At 44.6% G+C, this 14354-nt stretch overlaps 1 long non-coding RNA gene across 1 annotated transcript in view; it reads right to left on the bottom strand.

The window, feature by feature from the left end:
• The window catches only part of LOC106486437 (uncharacterized), a 152109-nt gene extending 142037 nt beyond the window's left edge, over positions 1–10072 (bottom strand). The window contains exon 1 of the long non-coding RNA XR_001292871.2: positions 10027–10072. This is a non-coding gene — a long non-coding RNA (uncharacterized lncRNA). The remainder of the gene's footprint in view (positions 1–10026) is intronic.
• Between the last annotated feature and the right edge of the window lie 4282 nt (positions 10073–14354).

Raw genomic sequence — 14354 nt, 5'->3', positions numbered from 1 at the left:
TGACCTGATTTTAAAATTCAGGTTTTGTTGTGTTTTTTTTTTTTTTTTTTTTTTTTAAACCTAGGTTTTCAACAGCATAATTAGGGGCTAAACAGCCTTGCATAAGTGAATAAGCAGAAGAACTTGAATGGAATCCATATAGAATACATAACACAATTGTGTAGGGGCATATATTTCACCATACATACTCATATATATCTTAGACATACTGTGGTATAACACAATACACTAAAGATTTAAAAAATAATTTAAAAAATTGGCCAGTTTCCTTACCGCTTAGCTTACATGGTACAACATAATATATTTTAAATATCATGGAAATTGGCCAATTTTCTGATATTTAAATATCTGTGATATATCACCACAAACATTTTAAAGAAGAACCATATGGCAAATTTTGTATTCTTTCCAGGCGAGTGATATCGAGGCCCTCCGATACATGCATGATCTCCAGAGAGTCTTTTATTTTCACTGTTTTGGATGCTTTGCTTCTGGTTAAATGTGAAGGAGTCCTTCACTGAACCTTTGTCAACTAGAATGAAATGTTGGGCCTCCAAAATGAAAAAAGCCTTAGAAGCGATGGGTAAGTGGTTCAGCAAGGGTCATTTGGGCAACCCATTCAGTTCAATCTAACAGACAGCACCGGTTACTTTAGATGATGACCCCATGCATGCGACTGTATATCCCTCCCAACAATAATTTTTGAACCACTGGGCCAATTCAATGCCCATTCGAACAGAGAAAGGTTACAGCATAACCCACCGCAGCAGAGAGCCCACGCCGGAGGCTCACAGGACTGCTTGCTCACTGCTGCCATTAGGGCAAAAGCAAAGCCCAGCCATCCTCAGCTGCCTGTTGCTTTACAAATACGGGAAGGTTGGCGACACACCATATGGAGCACTATCGGTAGTGTATGTCAAAGGAAAAATTGTTCTCAGGAGCATGAATACAGGTACAGGCTCAGAACAGCTGGTCAAACTGGACTTCAAAAATCGGACGTGCTATAGCTAGAATCAAATGTAAACTTACAATCCAGAAGAGAGGCATTTTCTTGCAGAGATTTACAAAAGTAAAACACATTGCAACATCTATACAAAGGGACTGTTATTTAACTGGGAGGAGACCCAAAACGGAAAACCTGAAGTTTTAAAAACTGGTTTCCAACCGAGAACTTAATTCATTTTTGAAGGAAGGAGACGCATTCTACCAAAATGTTCATTTCAACTGAAAGTAGTTTTTCCTGTGAGAATGATTTTGATAGAATTTTTTTCAACGAGTCCGATGCTAGCAGTGCTCTAATGAAGCTCTATCCCTGAAACTGCAGGGACAGCAATTGCAGGATATTGCCACCTGCAATAACAGTATTAACTCAAAAGCAGGGACATAAATAAGGTAGGCTTTAGTTCTTCATTTATGCTCCCACCTCTTTGCCACCACCCCCAGCTCCCTCCACTTTTCACCAAAAAAGAGAGCAAGAGAGTGAGCGCAGAAGAGCAAGAGATGCTCTACAGTAGTGCTAGGTCTGCTGAGAGACACACGCAAACTGGAGAGCTGCACAGACCGGACTTGTGCAACCTGTTTTGGAAGAGCTTTTGAACCCTTTAAGGTTTAAAGGGCTGCACCTGAGGTTACCCAACATCGAGCAAGGGAGCGTGTCTGTGCTTGAATCATGTTCTGACAAAGGTGTGATCTCAAGCATGGGATGTGATGGAAGGAGGATGTGATAGACGTCAACAATTTAAATATATCCAGGAACTAAGGTGGGAAAAGGTGACGGATAAAAACAAGTTCTAGGCCAATTTGGAATTTCCACGAAGGCCACAATGCTGATTAGCATCGAAGTAGTCATATACTCAGCCTCAGTAGTTTTCTCGTTATCTCAGGAAGGAAGAGCTCATTTGAAGATGTAAGACAATGCCAGACAATAGAGAGGCTATTCCATAACTGGAACCTCACCAAGGTCAGAGGGAGGGCAAGAGTGCACTTCTGTGTTAATCATATCCACCTGCAGGATCAACAATACATGGCTGCCAATCTCCCTCACACACATACTCGAGAAAGATTTTCCCTGATACAGCCAGAACCAAGAATCCAATCCCAACGTTACCGGCACGCAGGATTTCATGTCTACCTGCACACCTTCTGTTTATAACTTCTAGTTCTCGTAATGGCAACTAAAATTAAATTGTTTCATAATAGAGCTAGAGTTCCCAAATAGGTTCAGAGTCTGAATCTATTTGATCTTCTTTGCATTATTAATTTTTCATCTGCAAGATCTTCTGGCACCAAGCTTACCCAAACACTTTCCACCATGATTCTCACTGTGTGTGCAAAAGGAAAAAAAGGAAAGAAAAAAAAGGAAAGTACAGGCCATCCCTGTGTCCCGCACATGGATAGAGCAGTTTCAAGCGATTAACTGAACCTCCAAGCTGTTACTCCAGAGAACTGGGCCAGTAACAAATAAGGCAAAGTTGGCAGATTAATAAAGGCCACAGAATAAAACAAATCCTCAATAGCTCTCTGTTTCTAATGACAAATGAAGCTTATATAATTCAGGCCTGATATCTATCTTCATACAAAAGTGATCTCCGATTCCATTCGCATGGGTTTCAAGCAGGCTGAGAAGTAACGGATGACCACCGAGAGCTGCAACACGTCTAAAAGTACTGAAGCCCATGGCCAAAAGGTCTAGCAAAACTCCACTGAAATTCATATTCAAATGTGGAATTAATTTCAAAGACTAGGGCAAAAACACCAGCATCCAATTAAAAGAGATCTTTCCTAGAGGATTAAAACTCACTTGGAAAAAATAGTTCATAGCATCTGGCATTGCAACATACCTACAGAGGTACACCGTGGAAGTCTCTATTCAGGACCTGGTAAAGGAATTAATCTGTCTGAAGAAGAAAATTGCAATGGAACATGAAAGGGAAAGTAGATCTGTTAAAAGAATAAATTTCTGCACATATCAAACCAATTCATTCCATTTGGGCTGCTCTCTGAAGCTCTCCTGCCTTATTGGAGAGCCTGGCAGAAGAATACATACACCTGTCGGGAGAATGTAATTTCCAATCCACACGGTTATGTCTTTAAACACGGTTTCACTCTATATCAGCTGCAGCGGCGAGATAGATGACACCTAATATTACAGCTGTTAGTTGTTTTCCATTTGCAGTCCTCAGGCCACCGGTCACAACTTGTTGCAAGTGATGGAGTTAAGATACTGTAATCCCTCCAGTCAACCAGGTGAAGCTTAATTTAGGGAAATTTTACGGGATCCTCTCTGCTCACAGACTGCCAAGTATTCCCCCCCCCCCCCCCCCGCAAGAGGCAGAACCCTAAAGGCACAATTTTAGGGATGGGGGGAAGGCGCATTTCTTCAGCGGAGAGCAAGCGTCTCTTCACAGCACAGGCAGCAGCCATACTAACTTTCGATCTATAGGCAACACCCCTTTCCTGCAACAGCCTCCGTTTTGAGGAAGCCACTGTCAGTATTGATTCACTCATCATTAGCACCTTGAACCCTTAGCTGATGTCAAAGCTTGCTGTACTGGCTGTTAAATGAGCCCACAGTGACGTGCAAAGGACTGGAAAGCACAAGATTTGTTCAAGGTTACCTGCAGCAATATATACTCTGTCCAAATACTCCATCATGCTGGACAGATTGCTACCCATGTGCACCCAAGCTTAAATAACTCCGTGGGCCTGTATCTGTAGAGACTGGAAATCTGCCCACTCAAACTGGATTGACATTAGGTTAACAGGTTTGGCTCACAGCTGGCAGAAGCTAGCCCTGGACACGCTGTGGAAGGTGCTTTCTCTCTCAAGTCCTCCAGAATTCCATGGAAATGAAATCTTAAATACGTGATAGTGATCTCAAAACACAAGTTTCCTGGCTCTGCAAACTCGGACTGAACACACACAAACCAAAAGACATTGAGAAAGACTTGGCAGTACATTGAACAAACTATCGGAACAAGATAATGAGGTTTCCAACTCAGTTTTGTATATGCTACAGGTTCACATTAGCAGGTATCCTTCTTATCAGCAAAATAAGGAATTAGTAACCCCACTGACATAAATAAAATTACACTGAAGCAAAGAGACAACGGCACAAAGTTTCAAGAATTTAAATTCCTGTGAGTCACCAGTGCTTTCACACCCCTTGAAGATTATTCTTTTCTAACAGTCCCAGTGTAAATGTTGAATGTTTCACATGTGAAGTGTGGAACTTATTCTGAGCACCTGAAACAGTTGATCAGGAATAATATGTACTACACTTAAAGAAGCAGTGTTTAAGCAGGATGCAGGGGTAGGGTGGAGATTCACAGAACTCCAGGAAGAAAAAAAAAACAAACAAAAAAAACCATACATTTATCCTGCTAGTAAGACAACAGCAACAAATATCTCTTTTTTCAAGCATCTGCCTAAATCAGAAGGTTAAAGAATTATCACCTTAGCATACCGCTAACATTACCTTCAGCAGCAAACACTCTGACCTAAACAAACCGTAAAACATGCAACTTAATTTAGAGAATATTCTTATAATATTACTACCACATTTACTGTCAAGAATTTCAGTTTTTAACATGCCTGAATGTCACACCTAAAAGATATTTGCAGCTTGTGGGATACGTGGCTGTAAGCGGCATCTGTATATCTGTATTTTCGTGAGCTCTGCAGGCTTTCAGTACCTTACCACCCTTTCAACCCAATGCACGTTCAATGAAAGCTTCTGCAAAGTAGAAATCTAACCTAAAGACGCTGTATTACTGGGTTCCTTTGAGAAAGAAAATAGTACTGGACCGGTTGGCCTTATCCTAAAATCTTGGATAGCGATTAGCTTTCTGTAGCATTTCAGGAAAGAGCAGATTTTTACACTCTACTAAAACGCAGCAGGAAAAGCAGCAGCAGCTTTTTAATAACGCACAGATAATACACGAGTTTCCCACAGGAGGTGAGAGCACCACTGCATACAGGTGACAGGGGAAACGGCAATTAGGAAACAATTTGCTCAGGCTGCTTAAAAAGCATCTTGGCTTGCTTTAGTCACCTCTGCCAGCCAGGATCACAGAAATTGCACTTTTTGGAAGATGCCTGGCGCGCCGCCCCCGTTACCGTGCTGGGATGCCAGCGTGGCTCTGCTGCGGAGGATGGGACACGGCGGCTGCGCAGGGGGGCGAACGCTTCAGCCACGGGTTAGCCAGCAATCCTGCTCCTTCTCGACAAGCGTCAACCCGGAGTGGGAGAGGGGAAGGTTACATCCCCCCAAATCTGCCCACCGCACGCCAGTTCCTGGGGCTTTTCCTCGATCAAGTCTCCCAGCAGAGTCCTGCTAATCAGCGACAGCCCTAATAAGTTTTGTGCTATCTGATAACAAGCCACTGTTGATATGGTTGCAGCAGGCCAATTCTTTTTTTAAGGGGTCTGTTAGATACAAGCCTGCGTATTTCAGCTTTCCTAATCCTTTCATCTTCCCACGGGTCAGTTTTATTTCCCAAGGTGCCTAAACATCACAGAGCAGGTTCACCAACTGCTTAAGAAATTAGGTGCGTTCAAGTGTTTTTGTTCTCTTCCCAGGGAGGTGGTTTTTGCGCAGGGGTCACTGAACAAGCCTGGGTCCCCCCCGCCCTACCCCAAACCCTGGGGAATCCTGGGAACGCGACTGTAAACGACACTACCAGCTGAGATGCACTGGGTGTTGGAGCAGCCGCCGCTTCCTGCCAAGCAGGAACCCGAACACGCAGGAATGCGGGAAGACTCCAGCGAGCCTCCTTAAGCAGCCAGAGCGGGCTGGGAACGAGAGCAGAGATAAGGGATGCCCTTTCCTCCTCCACCCACTGCAGCAGATAAGCATCATAACGCCGCAGACATCTTGTCCGCTGATCTGGGCTTTGCAACCGCGTCTCAGTATCTCTGGCTCTACCTTCCTTCCTCTGCTCCCAAGCACAGCCCCGGTTAATGAGCCAGTCCACCCAGAGGACTGATAAACGGAGGACGGTGACAGCACCAGAGTGACGGACACGCGGCAGGTAAAGGCTTCGCAGCCAGGAGACACCTGTCTCTTCCGGGGAAGGGACAAGGATAAGAGACTTCGGCTCCACCGAAAGCAAACCTCCGTGTTTGAGGAGACAGGTGTGCTCCAACAGATGGAGTCAGAGGCTGTTTATTCAGGCACCATCCACAGGTCAGGCTCTATAACCAATTGATTTACAGTCTATTTGGAGACCAGCACGATCACATACAAACAAAAAGGAAAGACGGTCATGAAACTGCAATACCTTGCTCAGCACACTGCAGCAACACGGCACGGCCCGGTCAGACGGGCAAGACGCACCGGCTGGTAAACCGCAAAGGGACCGAGAGGCAAAGGCTTACAGCGAGCAGCACTCGGACACGCGACTGCTCCGAGACCCTTATGCACAGGGAGAGACAGCCCTACTTGGATGAGTTTGCTCTCTGGTTAGACAACACAGAAACATGGTCAGAGGGGAAACAAAAGACACTATGGTAAAAGTATGCAGAAGATAGGAGAGAAAGCTGACCATGGATTCTCCATCTTCTGCCCCTGGAAGGGGGGGAATTAATAACCAACACTCTGCCTTGCAGACTTGCAGGCTTCGGGTCAAGATAATGACAATAATGAAGGTTGAGTCATTCCTGAGGAGGATCCCAGGAGTCTGAGACAGAGGTTAGGCAGGAGGGGAATTTAGGGCCAGGAGAAACTAAAGATAAAGGAGCAAAACTCTCATGAAGTGGATCTGGGGAACCTTAGATCCTGTGTGCAAAGAACAATAGCCTTTCCACCTACTCACCTTCCCCTCCAGCTGCCCCCAGTAAAACTAATTCCAAAGCTAGTTCAGATAAAACAATCCTAAATCTTGCTGGAGGTTCAGAGGACCAGAGAGCCTGAGCTTTTTTACACTCTGAGATTTTCTTGTTGCTCATTTAAGGGTCTGTCAGGCAGATTGTGCAAACAAAAAGAATTCTGAGCCCTCGTCTTATCGCTGGCCTGGCTGCAGGAGCCAGCAGATAACAGCAGTCGGGACCGGTCCCAGTGAAATGACTCAGCTCCAGGACCAAGGTTTCCTTCTGGAGTGAAGAGCTCCTTGAAACTAGGAAAAGTTGCATTGTTTTGAAAGGCAAAAAAAGTACGGATTCAGCAACTTTACAAGGTTTCTCTTGGGAGGAGAACACTATTTTAATACCATCTTTCCACTTTGACCCCTGCTATAAGCCTTTCTAGAAGAGAAGGCCCAAACCCTCAACTCCTCTGTCCTTCAAGGATGAGCAGTTCTATTTTTATTGACTAGGGTGGAAGAAAATCCCAACAAACTTCCAGACCCTGCCTTGCGCCTACCATCCCTTGCCTTGAACTGAATCTTCAGGCTGTTCTGGAATTACTGCCTAACATTGCAAATTCTTCCCATTCGAGGTTTCATCTGAGAGAAAGCTCTCAAGACCCACCTCTTCAATACTAATTCAGCTCTTCTGCTTTTCTAATTCAGCCAATTTCAGAAGTGAGGCAGTAGAACAACAGCCCTTATCTAAGCAAGTTTTCCCCATTTACTGTACCAGCTCATGCCAGCCACTGCTCTGACGACATACCAGACTATTGAGCTCTGCACCACGCCAGAGTGTCGATAAACTTACGGCATATGGCCCAGGCATTTGTACCGGTACGCACGGAGCTGCACCTCTCTAGACAGAGCCTGAACCTTTCCAGGCGCAGCCAAGTCTGCTCTTGACATGAATTCAATAATGTATTTGTATTTCCACAACGCGGGTGCACTCACCGCGGCCTGTCCATTTGCAGGGCTATCCTGAGGATTAGGACAGTCAGCAGTCTAGAGGACGGTGGTGTTTTGCTGCCTCCGCCTGCCCCTAGCCCTCCCGACGCGCACGCTCGCACACCCTCCTTTGTCAGCCTCTCTCATCCGGCTGCGATTGACAGACTCCTGAATTATGAAAAGGCCAAAAGAGCCCTGGTGAAGCACAGAGGTATTTTTATCACAGTTTGTGGCCCCCTACTCCCATCCCTATATCAGAGCAAGAATGCTTTTACACAGGAAAAAAAGAAAGACTATCCGTAGAGTCCTCGAAGGAACAGTTTTTATATTCCTTTCAGCAGCCTGTCCTCAGTTCAGTTCCTTTTTTCAGTGGGCTGCTGGCTCCTAGCTGTCTGCTGATGGGAAGGATTAGCTATGGAAACGGCATAGGGAAAGAGTCAGAACTAGTGGGGAGCAGAGACCCCCAGCCCACCCAAGCTATTTGCTTGCATTCAACCACAGTTCCGTAAAAGAAGAAACTGCAGGTGCTGCAATATTGCCTCTCACTACGGCTGTGTCCCTTGTAAAAGGCAAGAGTCAAGTGCCCTCAAAAATTCCAAGAGGGGTTAAAACAATGGAAATTTAAAATTATTAATACAGTCATGCTTCTCTCCCTTCTAACCATTATTAATTTTAGGAGCTATGTTTTCAAGCTGTTCTTTTACAAACACAGACATTTCCTTCTCTGTTTTCACAACAAATGCTATGAGGCAGTTTTCAGACTGGACGTCACACACGAGGTACTCAAAGCCAGACTTTGTAATCCGAATTTGTCATTATTTCTGAGGTCCTGAGCACTGTCCCTCGCACTGCCTTCTATGGAAGCTTGGGAATCTTAGCAGCCATGTTACTTTCTTTGAGACGCATCAACATGAATTTAGAAGGTTAAGTTTTAGGCACCAAATTATTGCAGGAGTTGGAAAGTGGGAGTGAAAAAAAAACAAGCAATAAACAAAAAGACACCAAATATCATGTGATTTGAAGGGAAATCTTAAGATTTGGCAATGCTATCACAGCTCCTACTACATGATCAAACTTTCCTGTGTGATTTAATGTTCCTCCTTCAGCCTCCAGTTTCCTCTTCTATCTCGCAGCAGCAGCAGCCTTCTTGTAAACTACCTTCCTACGAGGGAGAGTTGAGCTATGAATCCCCCACTAAACCCCCCACCAAGAGAAGACTTTAATCTGCTTTACTTCTGCTTCTGTATCTCCAAAAACACACCCAGTCTTAAGCTACAACTTCTCAGCTAAGGAATCTGGTTATTCCTTTAACCAGAAACTAGAAATAAAACTGAGCGCACAGAAAACAAGAGCTATTATCATCAGGCACATGAACCGATGCCCAGTAACCAGGAAGAGCTTCGTGGACACCAAACACTTCGTGCTCAACCTGCCAGCCTCCATCCGTTCCTTCTGTCTGCAGGTAAACAACTTCAGGTAAAGATGGCTTGGGGTCCTTCCTAGAAGGATCTTCCAGTGCTCTTTGTCATAAAATTGGGTGGATCCTGAGGCCTGTAAATATCCTGAACTCTGAGTTGAGGCTATCTATCTAAAAGGAAAATATGGATGCCATACATGAGGAGTGCCCTGCACTCACATACAATGTGAATATCACTAGTAGGACTTGATCCTGACCCCTTGCTTAATTTGGTGACTATTTGCACCCTCTGCATAGAAATCTGTAGTTACAGTGGCCTAAGACACAGTGAAAAGACAATCAGAGGAAAGCCACTTCTCTTCAGTTTTTGCTGCAGCCAAAGATCAGTTCGCTGTCTTCTCTGTACTTCAGCCAAACCTTTCCTTGCCCTTTTATCCCCCACCCACTCAGCCACATGAAGAAAGGTAGCTCCAAGACAAAAGCTCACGAATTAAACAGGAGAGGCAGTCAGCTGCAGAGTTCATGTAACAGGACACACAGCAAATTAAACTTTTACCTGAGAACTTACTCCAGAGGAAGAGAATCCAAACTGGGCTCCTCTGTGCCTCCACCGATAAGAAGCACCCTACATAACGCAAGCAGGAACACAGACTACCAAAGCTCACACTGTTCTCAGGGCAAAAAGGTACCAGCTGCATATCATCTCTGAAAACGAGGACCTAAAGGTCATGAAAGGTTTGTCTTTACTGTAACCTGCATTTTACCATCTATATAGCACATGCTCTGGTTTGGAAGTGCTTTGAGTCTGGACTAGCTTACCTGGCTGAGAGAGAGTGACTTAGAAGCTGGACAATGTTTTCACTAATCCTGGAATGTAGTTACTGTGGGTTGAGAACGAAGGAAGGATGATTCAGGTGCTGATAGTCCTCTGGTGCCTTCTCACAGCTGCCCCACGTTGATCAAGGAATTCTAAGGCCTTTCCTCAAGCAGAATTACAGGAGACACTGACACACAGGGAGACATCCAGAAACAGCACCATGAGCATGGTATTTCTATACGAATGTTCAGATACAGAGATAGACTAATACTGATGTTCAGATCCAGGTGCCAGTCATCGCAATCAGATGAGCAAACACAAATCCTTAGTAATTTTTCCAAGTCACATGTTAAGTCATTCACAAAGTCAGAGCTTCAGGTTTCTGACTACCCAATTCCTTCCCTCCCCAAATGCTGACTTTTCTGCACCTTAGCTATATATATATATTTTTAATCACTTTGGAATTGTTTCACCTATTTGTCATGGTGGCCACCTTTTTAATGAGACCCTCCGCAAAGCTTTGAAAGAGAACTCTGACACCAAATGCACGCAGCATCTTGGGAATGAGCCGATATCCCTGGTAAACCTGCTATACCCCATCAATCACTCAAACCTTTACGATGCTTGCTCTATTATATACCTATTGCCTTTCAAAGCTTGCTTGAAAGCAGTCTACACTGCTGAATCAGCTCTCCCTCTGCCCCCCAAACACCAAAAGACTTTTTCATTTGACAGACTTATTTCAGGGCAAGAGTTTCCAAAGAGGCATTTATGTGCCTGATTTTTGTTGAAGAACTATGAGGCTTAGGAGCTTATTTCCAGCAAATACCTTTGAAATGCTCTCTCTTGGCTCCAGCAGAACAGTTGTTGTATATACACCGTGTAGTTTTATATTTATTTCCCAGCAGTGTAAAAAGTCATCTTCTCACCCGTTTTAAGTACACGAGCACAACTAGGCCAAGGCCTGCCTTCCTGTTTTAAGAAGTGAAAGCGCTAGGGCAGACTGCCAGAGGACTTAATATAGTCTCAGATCTAAATTTAACAACAATAACATGGCTCCAGTCTGACCCTACAAAGAAAAGTTTGGAAAAAAAAGAGCAATTCTTCACAAATTAAGAAAACAATAAAGGTCCCTTTCAAGTGTCAAGGAATATTCTTAGCCAGCCTGCAACACCTAAATCAAGAGAGAGGTTGTTAAAATGGCATAATACCAGGAAATTCGCCTACAGGGTCTACTTCCTCCTTGGAGACTAGGGCCTAGAGTGCAGGAGTCAGTGTGCTTGTGATGGGGGAGGCGGGAGGGAGGAACAGAGATCTGACTCAAGTGCCTCTATAAAAAAAAAGCCAAAGCTGGATATCAACACCGCAGTCCCTAGATCTAAGATGATACAACCAGCCTTCCTGGCCCGAGATTCCGACTCACATCAATAGCCTCTTTAATCCTTTCCCACCCAACATTTCCTGACACCGTCCGCAAAAGTCAACAAGTTCAAACCCAGCACCGAAAATTAGCGCTCGCACACAATAAGGCCAAGTGATAATGTGGCTGTATTTATAGCACAGAGGCAGCCCCCTCAGAGGAGTTATTAAAGATCCTGGTGGGAAGAAAACACAACTAGAAGAAAGTTATTCAAGTCAGTTAAAGATACACCTGAACCCTCCCTTCCTCTCCCACCCCTCTCTGAGGTCATAACATCACAATATAGTCTCCGAAGCGAAGGACGTTCCTCCGGGACACTCTGATAGGGAAAGTGTGAACAACAAAAGCCCATTGTTAACAGGGACCGTTGGTGCCACTTAGACCCTCGTTAAGTTCCCCAGGGGATGTGGTTTGCGTTATGCAGGCTTAAAAATAAAAGGCACTAGGACAAGGGACAAACAAATAATGAAGTCATTTCCATTTACCTAAACCAGCAAGTGGGTTGCCAAGCAGGGTAACCGGTTATCGCTGGGTGTCAGCAGCATCTCCGCCCTGGGACTCCCACCTCCTCTACTCCGCGCATTTCACAGCAACATTCTTCACATTCATTTGCTCGAGTTGAACTGTCACCCCAAAGTAGATGCGGGTGATAGCCTCAGACCAGTACCACATCTTCCAAGGAATTCACTCTTTTCCGTTCCCACAGTGTTTGTATCTTGAGGTTTCCCTCCTTCTAATGAACCCAACTGCATGGATCCTGTAAATCCTCCACAGGACGGGAATATGCGTTTTAAAAGGGCTGTGACATCTTCACTGGGCTTTGCTTCTCGGGTCAAGGAAGGTTGGAAAAGGAATGCCTCAGCCGCACAGCGCAGGTGACTTACCTACCATCAAGTTACTACTCCTGAGCTATAAGGGTACACAGTTAAATCACCTACCAGTGTTCCAGCTACCGCATCCAAAATTAGGCTGCATGGCAAATGCCACAGCTCCTTGTACTGCTGAACTGCTCTGCCGATTCCTTCCCATCGATCTGGAGGAGAATTTGCTATCAACCCCCAAAAGGCACTGCAAAAAGGCTCAAAGGGAGTTACCTTGAGTCCAGATTACAGTAGCTGTGCTAGTGGCTGGCAAACTGCATGAACTTAACATTAGTATCCCCTCTTGGATCAAACCCTTAGAATTAACAGCTCTGCCACACTTGAGTGAAAAGCTCTTTTGTGTGAGTGGACCTCATGTTGGGTGCAACACACAAGGTATAGTATGAGCTAATTTTGCAGTCAAGAAAAGCCTTCAGGGCTAGAAAGGGTCTGACCCTTCAGGCCCGGTACAGACCTCATTGCCCTGCCTCTGTGATACATGGCAGCTGTTAACTGATCTAGACGGCCTCTTGAAGAGTCCTCCAGCAAAGGTAAAGCATGGGTAGTGCTGGATCCACATACCCATCTCCACATCACCCATACTTCTTGCACCCTGAGAAGAAGCATTTCTGCATTTATGGTGATTAGTAAATGCCAGGGCAGAGGGAAATAAAGATGGTACAAATTCATCTTTGCCATCTGCCCTCGCTGTACTGAGCACTCTTTAGTTCATATCAGGAACAATCTCACGAAGCGCACACTGTCCTGAGTTTCCTCCTAGTCCTAGCTTTATTAAGCTGTGAAACCTGTAATTTCATTGCAAGCTATGCACATGTTGAAAGGAGGTGCTAGAGGCATCAGTACCACACTGCTTCTCTCCTGCTTCTCACCTGTAACTCAATCTTTGGTAAAGACTGCCAATATTACTCCTGAAATCCTCCCTCAAATCTATAGCGAGGACTGGAAACCTCAGCCTCACCAACATACATTGATTTGCCCTGAATTTTTGAACATGAGAAATCTGAAAAGATCAGGTTCCCTGCAGCCATGTTCCTTCCATTCCAGGCTTACCTTCTCCTCACCTGCAAACAGAAAGAGAGGGCAATATTTGGGCCTGGAGAGTAAAAAAAAGGAACACTCCGGAGAGTTGAACTACACCACTTTCTACCTCAAATCACTAAGTATTGCTTCTCCTTCCCTCCTGGGGTTTGCATGCTCTACAAGTGGACACAGGACTTCATTTTGTATTATATGACCTCATTGGCCACCACTCGATCCTGAGACAAAGTGTAAAGTTATCCCGGTCAGGAGGGCATCTAAACAGGCAAGCCAGGAACATAACTTCCTTATTTAAATTCATGATTCAGTCATATATATCTCTATATGCACATGAAGCATTTTGAAGATTAATCTCATTCCCAATAACAAGACCTACTGATTGTCGTTTCAGTCTAAAGATGCGTCTTTAACCATTTTAGCTCATTTACATTATAAATCAGCAAAAATTCAAGACTCCAAAAGCCCATGCCTTGACTCAAAAGTTCCCCCTTAACGTCAGTGGAGCCAACGCTCATAATTTTGTTTCAAACCCCTCTTCCTTAAAATCTTGGTGCCTGGAGTCATGTGGTTACACAAAACTGTCAAATTTCATAAAAAAAAAAGAAGTTTCTAATCCTCATAGTTTCAGGGGATACTCTGAAGATGTAAGCCCCAGGATGAGGAACAAATCAGAAGGCAAATATAAAAACAACAAATTTTTTTAGATTGTTTTTTAATCTCACCATTTTAAACCAGTCTCTGTTTTGGAAGGCCTGATTCATGTTTTCAAAGCCCTGTGGTTTTCAACAACGCAAAGCTAAAACGCCAAAATGGCCCACTGAATGCTTGTGTGTCCAAGACAGCTGTTGGCTGAGGCTACAACTGGAAAGTTTCTGTGCGTCTGCCGTACTGGTAGCGAGTGCACAGTTTGGTGCCTAGACTGCGGGCCCATGCTGGAAGCGGTCACTCTGCAGTACAGCATGCATGCTGTTTTCCCACTCATCTGCCTTTA

The sequence above is a fragment of the Apteryx mantelli genome, chromosome 17, assembly GCF_036417845.1.
Source record: "Apteryx mantelli isolate bAptMan1 chromosome 17, bAptMan1.hap1, whole genome shotgun sequence".
NCBI classification, from domain to species: domain Eukaryota; kingdom Metazoa; phylum Chordata; class Aves; order Apterygiformes; family Apterygidae; genus Apteryx; species Apteryx mantelli.
This window is presented reverse-complemented; position numbering and strand designations above follow the sequence as displayed.